General features: G+C 45.3%; 1 protein-coding gene across 2 annotated transcripts in view; it reads left to right on the top strand.

Moving 5' to 3' along the window:
* Positions 1-15,670, top strand: part of CFAP61 (cilia and flagella associated protein 61) — a 241,240-nt gene that overhangs the window by 218,902 nt on the left and 6,668 nt on the right. The gene's annotated exons all lie outside the window — the stretch shown is intronic.

Below are 15,670 nucleotides of genomic sequence, written 5' to 3'. Positions count from 1 at the left end.
AAAAGGTCCAGATTCTCTAGTCTCTCCTCGTAGGGCTTGGTCTGCAGGCCCTTGACCATACAAGTTGCCCTTCTCTGGACCCTCTCCAGGTTATCCGCATCCTTCCTGAAGTGTGGCACCCAGAATTGCACGCAGTACTCCAACTGCGGTCTGACCAGCGCCCGATAGAGGGGAAGTATCACCTCCTTGGACCTATTCGTCATGCATCTGCTGATGCACGATAAAGTGCCATTGGCTTTTTTGATGGCTTCGTCACACTGCCGGCTCATGTTCATCTTGGAGTCCACTAGGACTCCAAGATCCCTTTCCACCTCTGTGCCACCCAGCAGGTCATTCCCTAGGCTGTAGGTGTGCTGGACATTTTTCCTCCCTAGGTGCAGCACTTTGCATTTCTCCTTGTTGAACTGCATTCTGTTGTTTTCTGCCCACTTGTCCAACCTATCCAGGTCTGCCTGCAGCTGTTCCCTGCCCTCCGGCGTGTCCACTTCTCCCCATAGCTTTGTGTCATCTGCAAACTTGGACAGAGTACATTTCACTCCCATGTCCAAGTCGCTGATGAAGACATTAAAGAGTATCGGTCCAAGGACCAAGCCCTGCGGGACCCCACTGCCCACACCCTTCCAGGTCGAGACCGACCCATCCACCACGACTCTCTGGGTGCAGCCCTCTAGCCAATTCGCCACCCACCGGACTGTGTAGTCATCCAAGTCACAGCCTCTTAACTTGTTCACCAGTATGGGGTGGGATACCGTATCGAAGGCCTTCCTGAAGTCTAGGTATACGACATCCACCCCTCCTCCTGTGTCCAGGCGTTTCGTAACCTGGTCATAGAAAGAGACTAGATTGGTCAGGCACGATCTGCCTGCCACAAACCCGTGCTGGTTTCCCCTCAGCATAATTTGCCCTGCTGCGCTCTCACAAATGTGAGCCTTGATAATTTTTTCAAATACTTTACCAAGGATGGAGGTGAGACTGACCGGCCTATAGTTGCCCGGGTCCTCCTTCCTCCCCTTTTTGAAAATGGGGACCACGTTAGCCCTTTTCCAGTCCTCTGGGACTTGGCCTGTGCGCCACGAGCGTTTGAATATTCCCGCCAGTGGCTCTGCAATGATGTCAGCCAGTGCCTTCAGCACCCTCGGATGGAGCTCATCCGGGCCTGCCGACTTAAAGGCATCCAGTTCTTCCAAGTGACTCTGCACCACCTCAGGATCTACGCATGGAAGTCTGGCGCCTTGCTGCTGCCTCCCTACAACCCCAGTGAGAGACTTGTTGTGCCCCTCGCTTAGGAACACTGAGGCAAAGAACTCGTTGAGGAGTTCAGCCTTGTCCCCCCTGTCTGTCACCAATTGTTTCTGCCCATTTAGCAGGGGTCCTATTCCTCCCTGGGCCTTCCTTTTACTCCCTATATATCTAAAAAACAATTTCTTGTTGTCCTTTACTTGGGTTGCCATCCTCAGCTCCATGGTAGCTTTGGCCCATCTAACTGCCTCCCTACAAGCACGAGCAGAGGAGGTATATTCATCTTTAGTGATCTCACCTTGTTTCCACTTTTTATGTGCTCCCTTTTTGGCCCTTAGGCTGCCCTGGATTTCTCTGGTCAACATATACTTTATGTGTAGTCTGATCTAGTAAACAGTCTCTAGAAATGCTTTTCAGATTCGGTCTTTTAGGCAAAGCAGGTGTAGAAATGCCTAGTCTGAAGATCCTGATAGGGTTTAGGCATGACATAGTGCCAAACTGCTCAGTCTTGTTAAGGCTGAGGTGCTTCTGGGCTTTTAGACATTTCGAGAACATCAGTGTCACCAACTTTAGGAGCCTCCAGCTGTGTGGGGACCTGGCACCTAGAGCAAAATCCATATTGATCCCATTGGTACCTCCAGTGTCAACATGTTTAGAAGTTAAGGCACTGGTCACCAGGAGAGTGATTCAAGCAAGCAAGTAGGCACCTGCTGTCAATTAATAAGGCATGTTAGGGACCTCCTCCACCTCCAGTGCTGACTGGAGTGTTGCTTGGAGCTAACCAAGAGGAAATACTAAGTACCAGGATGTGTTTAAAATGCTGCCTTCTTTGGAACTTAGACACCTGGGTCAGAGCTGCACATTAGGCATCTCTGCCACTCAGGATTCAGAGAATAAGTCCTATTCAGAGGGTATGTGCCTATCCTAGTGGTTAAGAGAACTGAGGTGGGAGGCCTAGGTTCTAGGCCATCCTTATGGTGAGACGATTCAGAGCCACATCTCCCACTTCCTGGGAGAGGGATTAAACCACCAGGATCCAGGGTTGACTGTGTAAGGGACCTCCCCATCTCTCCTGTTGAAGCTGGCATATTGTTCAGCCAAGACGCCAAGACTGTAAGAGCCATGGGGCCAGAAGGAGAGCAAGCAAATGGAAGTCTGATTCTATGGCCTCCTGGTTAGTGTTCTTAGTTGGGAGCGAGATAACCCGAGTTATGGCACCTACTGACAGAATTACTTCTGCTTTTCAACTAACAATGTGTAATGCATAAACAGTCCTGACAATAGAGGCTATAACCCAGGACTCCACCCTCTTAAAGGAGTGCCATAAACAGAGTCACATTCCCCCCTGTGTGCTTCTGTCTGGCCATGAGACCTTTACTCCTAACTGCCAGTGGTCCCTCTTTAGGTGCCTACAGGGTCTATTTCAAGCTTTCCTTTTGTCCCTAAAACACTTGTATGGTTTCTGAAAATGGGACTTAGCTTCCTGTTCACTAAGATGTTTTTGACAACGTTACTCACAGAACATATAAATAGAATATATCGTTGGATGTTTCGGTAGTTGTTCTCATCAATCTTTTCCATTTATCCTCACATTAAATGCACATTGTTCTATGATTTTGTATGATTTAGGCAGGCTAAGTACTTTTAAATATTATAAAACAGTATCAATAATAACAACATTTTAAAAATACAATCATTTGATCTTTTTTTTACTTATATCTTGCATCTACATACAATATTGTTTGCATTAGCCTGAAAGTGATTAAGTAGGTAGCTTGTTTTTATGAGATCCTAAGCAAAATTTCCTTGTTTAATGAAACAACTCAAATCTCAAAACAATAAAGATCTGAGATAAGAAAAGGAATGTTCAATGTTTATAATTTTATTTTCGAAAGGACTAAGAAAAGATGGGCATAAATAAGATTAATGGACAAGATATTCATTGCAAATCAGGTAATATGGTAAACATGGTACACGTGCTACAAAAAAAGATTAGCTTCAGACCAGACTTTCAAAAAATTAAGGCAGGTGTTTATTCTGAGATAGAATAAAATACATTGCTTTCTGGAATTTGCAGGATCCGATAGCATTAGCGTGTCACAGTTACGCTAAATGAATTCCACCTTACTTCTTCATTCAACACAGACTTACACAAGACATTTTTTTACCTATAGGGGAAAAAAAGGAAAGGAAATGGGGAAGGCTGTGAGCTGTGAACATGGCTGAGTGGGACTAATGCTACTCAGTACACTTTGCAGCCTAATTAGAGGTAAATAGGTGTGCTTTTTATGAAAAGAGAGCTACAACAGGAGAGGAAGGACACATGAAGGAATACTAAAGCCCTAACGGCTTTTCTTTTCTACTGGAATTAAATGCTAGCCCTGATTTGCACCATGGAAGCTGCACTTACATAACCAATCAATATAAATAACCAGACATCTTTAGGTGGTTTTAGATCTGTTTTATATATTTAATTAATTATATTTTTAATGAGCAACTATGCTTCTAATGAATGTCTTGGTTGCTGAGAAAATCCATGGTAAGAATTAGTAGAGAAAGACTAGTCCTTAAATCTGAACATTAACTGCCAATGGAACCTTACTAATTCAGGTGAATAATTAGGCAAACCATTGTAAGTTGCTGAGTTTTTTGAATCCGTGAACAAATAATTAAAAAACCCAGTAATACTGTATCATAAAGTGCATTGTATTGATTTTGTTGAACAAATTGAATTTCCTTTTAATTATTTTTCATAACAAGCACAATCCATTATGTTGAATAACAAGGCAGCAAACCTTACTACAGTGTCTGCTGTAATTTTCTTTTCTGAGAAGAGTCAACAGTGCAGCTTTATGGCACAAATTAGTATATGGCATTGCAGGCCAAGCTTCACTGTACAATAATCATTATAACTGTTGAAATGTTTCTACTTTTTACAAACTGTGGTATTAAGATACTGAAGAGTATTTCTAAAGTAGTGTATGATAAGAAATAGCCACAGTATTGCTAATACTGATATGAAGTAAGTCTTGTTAAGGGTTTTCTATTTAAAGGTGACTGCAGCCCATGATATGATAACATAACACATTCCCGTTACATTAAAAATATAGAAAACTGAGATAAGGAATTGGTGCAAGATTGGCAATTATCATTTACAATGTGAAGATGCTGGTGAACAATATAAATAAGAACTGAGTCCCCTTTAAGTATCTGAGAAGTATCCCAGGTAACACTTTTTCCTTAGACAATTGCAGCTAATTCACTCATTTGAATTAACTGCCATTCAAACTGCAGGTGTAAAAGATTGTCTCTAAGCCTATTTTGATGCGAGTCAAAGCCCCAGACAGTCTATCCTGGGGTGGGCAAAATGCAGTCTGAGGGCCGGATCTGGCCTTCCAGGTGATTCTATCTAGCCTACGGCTGATCCCTTGGCCCCACCTGGGCCAGGTGCAGGGGACAGCCCAGGCCATGGCAAGTGTGGCTGGTCCCACTACCCTTGGGCACAGAGCTCAGCCCATCCTATCCCCACACGTGGTTCTTGGACACACCAGGAGTTGTAGTCTGCAGGGTTGGGTAGTGCACTGGCAGGGCAGGGGTGGCACGGTGGTCAGACTTAGCTTCCTGGCAGCCCTGGTGGTGGTGGCTTTCTCTGCCATCACACCCATGGCCAGTGATTTTGCTGCCGCCAACAAACCCAGCCCTGCTGCTTGAGCACCCCAGCCCATCTGCCACAATCCCAGCCCCAGCCCTCGCCCCACCTGCCCATCCTGCTCCCAGACACCACTCCCTCCCCACCCACAGCCCCATCCCATCCGCCCAGCCTAGTGTGCCCTGCCTGCAGCGATCCCAGGTCAGTCTATGGAGACCCCATCTACCTGCTTCATCTGGCGCCCCTGTTGGTAGGTGTGGGGAGGACAGGCCCAGGTCCAGATAGGGTCAGTTGGTATCTTCCCAGTCCCCCAACCCCCTTGCACTGTGTGGTATAAACAGCTGTGACAGTCCTCAACAGCTCACCAAAACTCCTTAAGTGGTCCTCCAGTTCAAATAAGTGTCCACCCATGGTCTATCCTAATAGAAGCTCTTATTCAATGCCTACTGAAGCCACTGGGGCCAGATTTCGCTTTCACTTTGTTCACCTAAATGGCAGCTTTGCATCCATGTAAGTGGCCTTTTTGGTACTTATGCATAGTTTGTGATTCTGTTGCCCTCTCATTATAGATGTGTAAACATTCACACACACACTGACCATGTGCAGTAGTCCCCTACTGGCAAGGCAGATACACAGCTATGTGAGCACAACCACTGTAGACACCGAGTCATGAAATTCTAACTGGACAAAAGCCCTCGCCCAGTAGGTGTTAGAGACCAGAGGAGGAGGATACTCACTGAGGAAGCATAGAGCCAGGTTATAGACCCCACCCCTCCCCGCCCCACTACCACTGCCACCAAAAGGGCATTTGAACCTTCCCCCCCACCCCACCCAAGAGCATTTGAACCTTTCAGTCTTTCCAGCATAGTGCTCTAATCATCAGGCATTATGTGTTATGCATGCCCTTTCTCCAGTGCATAGCCTACTATGCAGGCTCAATAATGTGTGTGCTTATGTCTCCATACTGCAGGGATAATAGAATTGAAAACTGCCAGTAAATGCTAAAAAGGCCTCCACTTACATGGCTTAAAATAAACTATTTAACCATGCAAAAGGAAATAGAACTCTGCCTTGGAAATCTCTTCATTGACTTCAGTGGGTTTTGGATCAGTTCCATTATAGTCATCGTTGTGGTCCGTAAGCAAAACTTGTATCTGTCATGACCCAATGATTTTGTGTGCGCTTCGGCACTGCAGAATTATTTCCCGCCACATGGAGCTTTCTTTGCACGGTGCAATTCTCAGCTGCAGAGAGAAAAACCCCGGTGCAAAGGAGTTCCCGCCGCTCGCATGCAAATTCGTACCCCATTATCGGCTGTTTCTAAATTATTCCTACGTGGCGGCTAGCAATTGGCTCGCTAGCCGTATAAGAGGCTTGAGCAGTTTCCGCCCAAGTCGGAGATCTCCGGGGAGGACCTCATTTAGGGGGACTCCGCATCCATCTTGTGGAGAACTCTGAGCCACATGGTAGAGCCTAACAAACTCTGTGTGTGTGTCGGAGACGACCGGTGGTTTGATCAGCTACCAAGACTCTCTCACCGTCGCCGCACGATCCCTTGACGTACCCTACCCTGCGTGCTCGTCGAGAGTCACCTTTCAGACTCTCATTTCGGTCGTTCCATGGAGCCTAGCAAACTCCATGAGTGTGTATCCAGAGCTCTGTTCGTATTTGTTTTGTGGAGTCTAGCAAACTCCATGTGTGTCTTTTTGTAACTGCAACTCAAGAAAGTTTTTCCTGCCTGCACCGCGACCACCTACGGTGTAAGTAAAACAATCTTTAATCAACCTCTACGTGTCAGTGCCTAATTCTAGTTCACCGTGCCGACCTTTTCCCCGGCCCACTTGCCTGGGCTGCTGGCCACAGCCCCTCGGCCCTGACATTGCGACGAGGATGGGATATGGGGAAAGCATGATAGAACTAGAATTAGTTGAGAATTGCCCTTGGCGAAGTGGGAAACGCAACGTAGCAAGCGTCATGAAACTGGAGGCGCATATTGCTTACCACCAGGCAGGCGGAACGGGTGAAAGGTTTATCAGTGGATGCCTTTCGCTGAAGGGAGAAGAGGGAGATTCCGAAGACGGAGCCCCAAGAGAGAGGGAAGTGTATCTTCACCCCGCGGCATTCGGGTGTATAATGAATGATGAGCAGGTCCTGTTTAGGCCCCTCGACACTGTGTCCCTCGCCAGAGTCAACCCGGCAGGCGCAGTAAACCCGACCCTCACCCAGGAGTGTGCCCATTGCCTAAGATGTGCTTGGGAGAGTGAAGAACCGGTGCCAATCGACCGGCTCGCCCCCTTTATGCTGGCGTCGAGATTGAGGGGTCACGAGCTTCCATCTGAGCTCCGCGAAGATCTGGAGACAGAGGGACGCGCCGCAGATGAGAGGGTGGCCCCGAAGTATGACAAGGGGAGAATGTTAACTGCAACATTTCGTACCATAACTGATTTAATGCAGCAAAATGCAAGTTTAAGAGCCCAGCTGCATATGGCCGTTCAAGCGGTTAAAGAAGCGGCTGCGAAAGAAAATCTTGAGACGCCACGCCAAGATGGCGCCGAGCAAGAGGGAGACCGTGTGGAAGAACCGGAAGAAAAGGGTGGAGCTTCGGAGGAACTCGCGAGAGTTCGGCCGGCGACCCTGCCCACCGATGCAGCATCGCTTCCGGTGACCATGCCTTCTTGCTGACGGAAGGGAGAATCGAGCGGTGGAGTGCATCCGCCCCTCCTGCCTGAAGCAATAACAGCAGCGATGACTCCTGCAGCAGCAGTTCAACCTGTAGCAACAACCAGCCGAGTTGCTACTACCTATTATGCTTGCACCAGAACTGAACTACAGGAGTTGTGCAGAGAATCAAGAATCCAACCTGAAGAAACTCTATCTGTATGGTTGAGACGTCTGGTTGTGGAACTTGGGTCCGACCTGCTGAACCGGGAAGAAGCAAGCTTCTTGGTCAGACAAGCATCGTGGAGTAGAGGACATGTCACTGACATCGACATGGTGACGTTTAACGCTCACTGGCCTATTCCACTTCCAGCGCTTGTTGCAGGACAGATAAGCCAGAAAGCCCACGCATGGCATGACGGATGGCCAGAACATACCGGCGCAGAACATCTTACGTTAGCGATCATCGGAGTATCATGCTGTGCTTGGAACCCCCGAACATGTACATTGGGACTGACATCACTCCAGCAAATAAGACCATGGCCTCACCGTCGTCTACAAAACCCTGGAACCGTTCCAGTGACCATTCACAGCATAGATAGTTGTCTTGAGGTTTATGGACGAAAGAACATCATTGTCCTCCGGATTCTGCTTAACCCAATGGTGAGCCAACCCGTGAGTAATCTTCTGCGTCAGTTGTCATGACTGCGTATCCTGATGGAGCCAAGAATATCCAGTGATCGGGAACATCGACACCCGACCGAGGCTCAAGGCGCAAGACATCGCGAATCCAATCTTCCACTGTTGCCACAGAGAACACCAGAGGAGCGATTCGTGTTTGGATTCCTCCTACAGCGTTCTGGACTCAATAAACGGCAACTTCGGATTTTGGGAGACGCAGGCCAATGGCGACTGGCATATGAGTTGGGTTTTCATTATTTGGAAGAGCTAGACGACGGCTCCTCGACGATTTCATCTAGTTGATCATGCAAGAGAGAGTTGGCTCCACTCTAGCCATGTTTAAACACCTGTATTATATGTTTTGAGGAAGTGGTAGTGCATTTCACTAACCGCCCTATTGTGTGCAGGTTTTTGTAAATATTTTGATATACGTTAACTTATTTTCTGAGAGTTTTGTTTACAGGTTCAGGACTCAGAGTGCGTGGCGGAGAGAAGCCCTGAGAAACAGAGGGACAACATCATCGGCAAAAGCGAGGGCTTGACGCGCGACTTTGCCATGATGCCCACTGAAGCTCTGATTGTGCAGTTTTTTGTTATGAATCTGGTTATGTGTGCATGTGTATGTGCCGGCTATTATTTGATTCGATCCCTAGAGAACGAACTTTTTATGTTAGCTAATTTTGTGTTTACCCGTTTAGTTCAACAACCAGTTGTGAGAGCTTTCGACGACCTGAGTGACGAGCATGTGGTATAATTCAGCTGTGCCTTCAGCAAGGGGGGATGTCATGACCCAATGATTGTGTGTGTGCTTCGGTACTGCAGAATTATTTCCCGCCACATGGAGCTTTCTTTGCACGGTGCAATTCTCAGCTGCAGAGAGAAAAACCCCGGTGCAAAGGAGTTCCCGCTGCTCGCATGCAAATTTGTACCCCATTATTGGCTGTTTCTAAATTATTCCTACGTGGTGGCTAGCAATTGGCTCGCTAGCCGTATAAGAGGCTTGAGCAGTTTCTGCCCAAGTCGGAGATCTCTGGGGGGGACCTCATTTAGGGGGACTCCACATCCATCTCATGGAGAACTCTGAGCCACGTGGTAGAGCCTAACAAACTCTGCGCATGTCTTGGAGCCGACCGGTGGTTTGATCAGCTACCAAGACTCTCTCCCCGTCACTGCATGATCCCTCGACGTACCCTACCCTGCGCGCTTGTCGAGAGTCACCTTTCAGACTCTCATTTCGGTCGTTCCACAGAGCCTAGCAAACTCCATGAGTGTGTATCCAGAGCTCTGTTCGTATTTGTTTTGTGGAGCCTAGCAAACTCCACGTGTGTCTTTTTGTAACTGCAACTCAAGAAAGTTTTTCCTGCCTGCACCGCGACCACCTACAATCTTTAATCAACCTCTACGTGTCAGTGCCTAATTCTAGTACGCCGTGCCGACCTTTTCCCCGGCCCACGTGCCCGGGCTGCTGGCCACAGCCACTCGGCCCCGACAGTATCCAGTTCAGTGGCTGTTTTTTTCTGAATAAGGATCACAAGATTCCTATATTAGAGTATATTTGTATGGAGAATTATTCATGTTAGTCTGAAGTCAGGCAGAAGTCCACCTTACAGACCCACTGAATCAGCCATGCATAACTTTTTATGAGCAAGAACTTACTTCTTTAGTATGTTTGTATAATACACATGCACAATAACAGTGTTTTAAAGGCTAGTAACACATGTTGGATTTGAAATCTAGTATGTAACTATTTCAAAGGGGAATTGTTCTCATTTTGATGTTCTTTTTGAAAATGTTATATTCCTGTTGAATAAATGTCAATTTTTTTAATTAGTGAATTGTATCATTATTTGGTAATCTTGTCTCAGTCAAGTAAACCTTCAGGTACAAAGTATCTTCTCCAAGTGTGAGGGAATGAAGTAGGTACAGTCTAAGTTAAATACCAGCCAAAACAATGGTTTTTGTTTAACTCCATGGCTAACTACAGACAATCAAAAAGCCCAAGGCTGAACTGATTCAACCTTTGCAAGTTAGTCTAAACTGCGTATATTGAATGAATAAGCAAGTGAACAGACATTCACTTTTGATTCTGAAAATGCAGCCACATTCCTGCAGTGGCCCAGGCCGGAAGCTGGGGGGGTGGCACTACAGCACACCTCCCTGCTCAGCTGGAGCTGGCAGCTTGGGCCAAAGGAAACTAACTTACCTTTGACCCAAGCAAAGGGGAAGTTTGCCAGGGAGGTGCAAAGCATCCTAGGATGCTAAGGGACTTGAACCTGGAGGGTATCTGGTTTCTGATCACTTATACTGGTTTATGTATAATTTCTGTCCCTAGCCCATGTGTAAAGAAAACAGGCACTTAAAGGAATGAGGGAGGGCTGTAAACTTGGTGCAAAGGAAAGTTATTAAAAGTAGCTTCAAAGCAAGAGAAATGCTGTTAAATAGATAACCTAATTATATAAAAGAACAAGACCATTCAGAAGGGAAAAGGGTCTTTATTACTTGTGGAGTATTAAGAGGTTAGAAGAGATGGATTTTAAGACACCAGTTAGATTATAAATATAGATTATAGTCATGAAATGATAGTCTGTATTTACTCCATTGTGCTTAGAGTCTAGTAAAGTTATGAATGTTTGTTCCCAGGCCCATCTTCTGAAGGTGTCTTATAGATGTCCTTTGAGTACAAGGACAATGAGGTCAGAAATGGAGTCACTGTTTCATGAAAAGTGTTTTCCCGCAGGTGATTAGGTGTCACTGTCTTTTATCTTTTTTCTGTGAACATACATCCTGGAGCTAGTGGTAGTGCAGTTTCTCCTCTATGTACAGTATATCTTTTATGCTCATTGGTTAACTGGTGTTGGTGGCAAATTCTGGAGCATAATGGTGACACTGAACAACCACTACACTCCAGAAACAACTCTCACTGAAAAAGACAGGAAAAAATAAAGCATAGAGACAGTGCGTGCATCTACATGAGATGCGTTACTGCATAATAGAGCAGTTTACTGCACAGTAAGCATGCATGTCTACATGTGCACATGCTTACTGTACGTGCTTACCCCCCCCCCCCCGCTCCAAGATCGCAATCAGGGAGTGGGGGCTGAGAGATCCTTATTTCCCAGCCCCCACTTCACTATTGCGATCAGACAGCGGGGAGCTGGAAGATCCTTATCTCCCTGCCCAAGCTCTGCAGTTGTGAGGCTCAGGCTGGGAGATTCTTTTCTCCCAACGCTGGCTCCATGACTGGATCTCCCAGCCCCTACTCTATGATCGTGATCATGGAGCTGGACAAGGAACAGGCTTTCCAGCCCTTGCCCCATGATCATGGAGTGGGGGCTGGGAACTGTCCTGGTCAAGGGCAGGTCTCAGCCCCATGCCCCAATTGAGCCATCAAGGGCTGCTCCACCAGCTGATCGAGACAGGGAACTGAGACCTGCCCCTCCTTGCAGCTCTTTCCAAGTCCCCTGCCCCTGATCGGGGAGCCAGGGCCAGGATTTCCAGGATTCTGGGACAGGGGGACATTGTCCCCACCTGGGCTCCAGTGGTGAAGCCTGCCCCGGCAGCAGACAACTCTCCAGGGCTAGGGAATAGTGTCCCAGCCCCCGCCAGGGCCTGTGCTCTCTGCCAGCCCCTGAGCTAGCACCCAGGGAGAACCTAGAGCTGGTCCTGGCTGCTGCAAGGGACGAGTGCAGGGCCAGCAGAGGGGGACCAGATTGCTGCCATAAGCAGCTGATCTGCTCCCAAGTCTCTGCATGCATGGACACCTGCCTGGGAGCATTTGCTCAAATGTAGTTTACTTGTGAATAAACTGCTCCTGGATCAAATGCACATGTAGACACACCCAGTGATTACCTGTGAGGAACACATTTTTAATTTGGGGTGTTTAGTGCTGACCCATGTAAGGGGCAGTAGCCCTGATATTCATTTCCACCAGGGTTGACTTGTTTGAGTGCCGTATAAGTTTCAACCATTTGGTTTTGCTTTGGTCTGGTGTTTATTAGAAAGTTTGGGCACAAAATGGTGACATTCATTGTACAGAGGACCTCTTTTGGCAGGGAATTACAGGATTCTATGTCATTATATAAATTACCATGAATACTATTTGACTATAGAATTTTAACCATCCTTTCTTGTCTGTAAAAACTGTTTGTCTGCAGTATACAGGGAATGTATTTTTTATTCTTTGTCATTTTATCTAGACCAAAGATTATTGACTGTTTCATCACTGTAAGCTTCCATATACTTTCCATATTCTGTATTTTCCATTCATGTAAGCTGCCTCTGAGTTTGTATCTTCATAAAAGTCTTTATTTTTAGCCTTCCTTGGTTTTGCCAAATTTTGGTGTAAATGTTAATATGTGTTAGTTGCTTAAATGCAATTTCCAGCATTTTTATGAGATCATTATTTCAAAATTTGTGTGTGTTTTTGGAGTTATGACAATTAGTTGTTCAAGTGAGGCACACAAGTGTAAACTACATATAAAACACCTGTCTTTATCTGTGACAGAATGGGGATTTTCCTCTGTTGCTTCTCAGATGTCTTTGCCATGGCCAAAAGCCTGTAACTATTTAAATATAGCACTTAATGCCAAACTGAAAATGTGCATAGCTGGAGGACAACATAATGATAGCCTATGGACTGAATAAAATTACTCAGATTAAGTAATGTCATCTGAAAAAATAATAGTGAGTGATGTGTTGTTTAATAGCTGGTCTGCTGTATTCTAAACCAATCAGAAATTTTGAAAGTCAGAAGCTTCATTCTAAGAAATGGACTAAATAATGAAGCCTGGAGGTCACAAATCAGAATCTGATATGATGGAGCACAGCCTCCTGGCTGGCTCCAGATTGGCATTTTTAGCGGCTCTAGCAAGACAGATCTCTAGAAGGAATAAGGAATCCAGAAGGACACTATAGTTATAACTAGGCTGATCATATGGAAATCCCAGAAATCTAGGACATCTGGGAAATCCAAGACACTGCCTGCTTGCAAGGCACTCCACGCCACTCCGACTCTCAGCCAGACTGTCCTAAGCAATAAGCTTGTCCTTCTCTCCACCACCTAACCTGTCTCTTGGAGTACTTCTGTTCTTCAGTGAGGTGCCAGTGAATCTACAGTAGCATCACTGATGGGGGGGACTGGTGCAACAGCCATGAGTACCGCCTTTGGAGTGGGGTTGCAAAAATAACCACCATCAGCACTACAGTGGCCAGTGCTGTCCCATGCGTTGCTGCTGCCCAGGCTGCGAACCTGCCCTATTATGCCACTGGACACCTAGCCCATACCTAAATTTTTGTTAAAATCTGTACATAGTACAAGTTGTAAATAATTTCTTGACAAAACTCGCAAAAAAATTCCCAAGCAAAAGTCATGAAACAGCTCCTACTGTGTTCCTTGCCGTAAGACCCATTGCAGTAATAGCAAATACTGGGAGAGGTGGCTACAGTAAAAAAATGAGGCATGATTTGTTGAAATCTCTCTGTCAACAAAGTCAGGCAAATGACTGACTGGACACAATCAGATTTCTCCTTTAATACTTTCAAGTTAATTTGCTGTTTCCATCGGCCTTTTCAGCTTTTTTCTCTTGAAAAATCACAAATTGAAATCTGAGCCTGTAAATGCTGGCCAATCTACATTAATACTGGTCACATGTTCAATCCTGGGCTATGTTGTTTGTGCCAGCACAAATTTATATCAGTATATCAGAGTGATGGCACATTCAAACATTTGTCGTCTTCATCATTTTATTTCTCCAATAGCACCAGCGGGAAGACTCTGACCTACTTGTTTATATCAAGGTCCACCCACTCCATAGATCAAGCATTGACAGCCTTGGGCTTCTACTCAGAAAAGTGATCGTTCCCATAAGTTGGACAGAATGAGAACAGATTTAAGGGATCTAAAGATACAAGGAAAATTGCTTGGATTTTTAGATGGGAGTAGGATTAGTTTCATTTTCCTGAATTGGGAGTTCAGGTTTCAGAAGTTTGGAATATGTGGCAGTGAGATAGAACTGTTACCAAAATCATAAACATCTTTGCCTGGTAGAATATGGGCTGTCTCGAGAAATCTATAGATTTATTTGCTTCTTCACCATGTGCTACCTCTTCCAATTACTCATGTGTCAAAGGACTTTTCTGTATGTGATAAATTCTTCAGGCATTGTTTCCTGGATTCTGAGCTTCGCATTCTTGGGATAAAAGTAGCTAACACCTTTCAGAATCTTTAGTTTTTAAAATGTGTATAGTCAAGGAAAAATCTGATGTCTTTGTGTAAATGACTTAAGTGGTGGCAAGTGTTGATAAGGGTCAGTGGCATGCCCTCAATTGCTTTTTCCTAGGAGCACCAATAAGCATCAGAGAACTACTGCAGCTTCAAAATTAGCTTTCACACAGAAAAACATTGTTCTCTGAAAGTGCTGTGTAGTAGCAAATTAAATAAAAGCCTGGAGAATAAAAATAGATGGCTTTTGGATTTCAGTCCATCTATGTGAATACTGCAGAGGTAATACAGTTTTATTTTCCAGGGTGAGCCAACTTTATCTGTCCATTGTCATGTTGTGTCTCTTTAAATGAAAAAGATTCCGCACCTTTTGTGTAGGATGACACTGGATATTTTTCCTTCTTTTTTTTCTTCATAGGCTACACAAGTGAGGCAGAACAGACTTTAAATGTTGTTTGTCAATGAAAAGAGAGAACAGCTTCCTAGCAACAAAAAGGATGTCACTTATTGTCTTCAAAAGGAGACCATTTCACCCCATCTAGTTTCAAATGCCTTCCAATGATAACTTCTGGAGATATAAAAGTTGACCAGCAGGGGGTCCCCGTTAGGAAGTGACCAAGTTTTAAAACCCGTTATGCCTTTGGCAAACATTGTCATCTTGTACATATTTAGCTTGATCAGTTTGGCAGGTTATGAAAGACTAAATGGTGCAAACACATGTGGCAGATGCTGTTCTCATGATAGTTGAGGAGCCTCTGAGCCTCTGTTGGTAGCATGCCAGCTTCATCTTGAACACTGAAGAGCATTATACTTTCAAGCCTTCCACAGCTTGCCCTTAGGGACTACTGTTAAAGTGGTAATAAAATTTAGAATGAACCTCAGAAAGTCAACTTGTTGGTTTGTCTTCAAGTGTATTTTTTTCATTATTAAACTTCTGTTTAATGAAATATGCATCACTTCTTGAGAGAGTACATCTAAATGTGGTTATTAGAAAGATTATTTCTCTCTCAATAAAAGGGCTTTCAGTGTGGGGAGAGAACTGATTCTACGTTAAAACAATCTGTGGTCGTTACAGTTCCCTGTTTGAGGTGGAACAAAGGGAATCTTGTATTCAGTGGCTACTTAGAGGTAAATCCTGTCCCCAGCCAGTCTGAAAGTGTAAACAAGAAATTGTCTGCTTCCAGGCAAAAAGCACTTGTATTTAAGCCATATACTGTATGTAG

The sequence above is a fragment of the Alligator mississippiensis genome, chromosome 1 (genome assembly GCF_030867095.1).
Source record: "Alligator mississippiensis isolate rAllMis1 chromosome 1, rAllMis1, whole genome shotgun sequence".
Classification (NCBI taxonomy): domain Eukaryota; kingdom Metazoa; phylum Chordata; order Crocodylia; family Alligatoridae; genus Alligator; species Alligator mississippiensis.
The sequence above is the reverse complement of the archived record's forward strand: the minus strand, read 5'-3'. Positions and strand labels throughout refer to the sequence as shown.